Source organism: Schistocerca americana, chromosome 1, assembly GCF_021461395.2.
Source record: "Schistocerca americana isolate TAMUIC-IGC-003095 chromosome 1, iqSchAmer2.1, whole genome shotgun sequence".
In the NCBI taxonomy this organism is placed as follows: Eukaryota; Metazoa; Arthropoda; class Insecta; order Orthoptera; family Acrididae; genus Schistocerca; species Schistocerca americana.
Window position 1 is genome coordinate 115694295 of NC_060119.1, and position 1719 is coordinate 115696013.

Consider the following 1719-nt stretch of genomic DNA (forward strand, 5'->3'; position numbering starts at 1 on the left):
AATTATGTTAAATACCCGTTTCTGGGACATCGATTGTCCGTTACTACGTTCCACTGGAGACGGGAATAGTGGCTCCCTGTCCGACAATTATTATGAACTAAGTTGCTCAAGACTTGTTTCAATATCGCTTTCAGTAGTTAAGCACGTATGGTCATCGTCGTACATCTTATATACATAGTCTGCACAGTCGACAACATACTACGCCTCACATTCCACTGACTCATTTTGCAGAAGCGCTAATGTTTTATCTGTCACTTCTCTCTCACACTGCGAAATTCTTTGTGTTCCTTTCCGACGAAATGCCAGCATCGGCTACTGTTGTTGTAGTTATAATGCAATGTTTGTTTTGTTTATCGTTTCCATTTCTCTGCTTTCTGTCCGCTCCATTAGCACTGTAGCACTGTTGTGAGTTCAAATGGTTCAAATGGCTCTGAGCACTATGGGACTTAACTTCTGAGGTCATCAGCCCCCTAGAACTTAGAACTGCTTCAACCAAACTAACCTAAGGACATCACACACATCCCTGTACGAGGCAGGATTCGAACCTGCGACCGTAGCAGTCGCGCGGTTGCGGACTGAAGCGTCTAGAACCGCTCGACTACCGCGGCCGGCTGTCGTGAATTACTCGTCAACCAAGCTGTTCAAGTACGCTCCTAGCCTCATGCTGTTCCCGCCATTGGATATCTCCAGTCCCGTCACCTGTTGCCACTGGCAACCAATATTGTGGTTGAATGGTGGACTATACGTGGGGCGACGAATGCCGTGAACATCATTGGCCTTTTGCGACATCGCGCTCAAGAGGTTTTTTTCGCAGTGTTTGGTGTCACTAACGTCCCTGTCACAGCAGGAGACGCTGGTTTGCTGTCTACCTCTGTGACTTGACGTGTTGAGGTGCGCTGCCTTCCGGTTCATGCTTCAGCTCAGCCTCCTGGTTTAGAACTGCGAGGTGGCGGCCCGCGTACTGTCTCCAAATTCGAATGTAACGTTCTAACCGCCTTCCGGTGGCTCACATTAATGTCGTACTTGTTCAAAAAATCGATTTTTTTAAATTGCATTTTTGGATCCATAAAAGTGTTTAGAACCCACCACTGATATGGTTTTTTCGAATACAGAACGGAAGTGTTTGTTATTCGCGGCTGAACAAAAAAATGCACCTGCCTGAAATCGGCCTTTTTCACGCACCGGTTTTTTTTCTTGCGGAGGACGAGTTATTGTACACACAAAACTCAAATGAAAGTTTGAAAGCGTGTGTTTGGAAGGTAGCCTCCAAGCATTTGCATTCTGGTGCGAAGACTGTGGAGATTGCGACTTTCCTGGCAGTTAGCAGCTTCAGCGAAGGGTATTCAGCAATTCTGAAGACCATGACAACGATGGTCGTCACCCTGGGACTCTAATTCGACGCAGTGCCCCAAGCATTCGGACGACCACCGGATTCAAGCGGCCAAAAACCGCTTGTCACCGGCCGTACGAGCGGCTCTGGAGCAGCGCAGGATGGCTCAGATCGAGCAGAACGCCCTCTGTGAGGAAGAGGAAGGACTAGTTCATGGACCAGTAATAGAAGATTGAACGTAAGATGCATAATATTGCATTTATAAGTAGTCAAAACTTCAAACACGTTTTTCTCGAAATGACTTTTTTTATCGCGCGGTAACATCAAACCTACTGAACCGATTGGCATGATTCTTAGTTTCCGACGAAGCTAACTAAATTGTCTAGTGG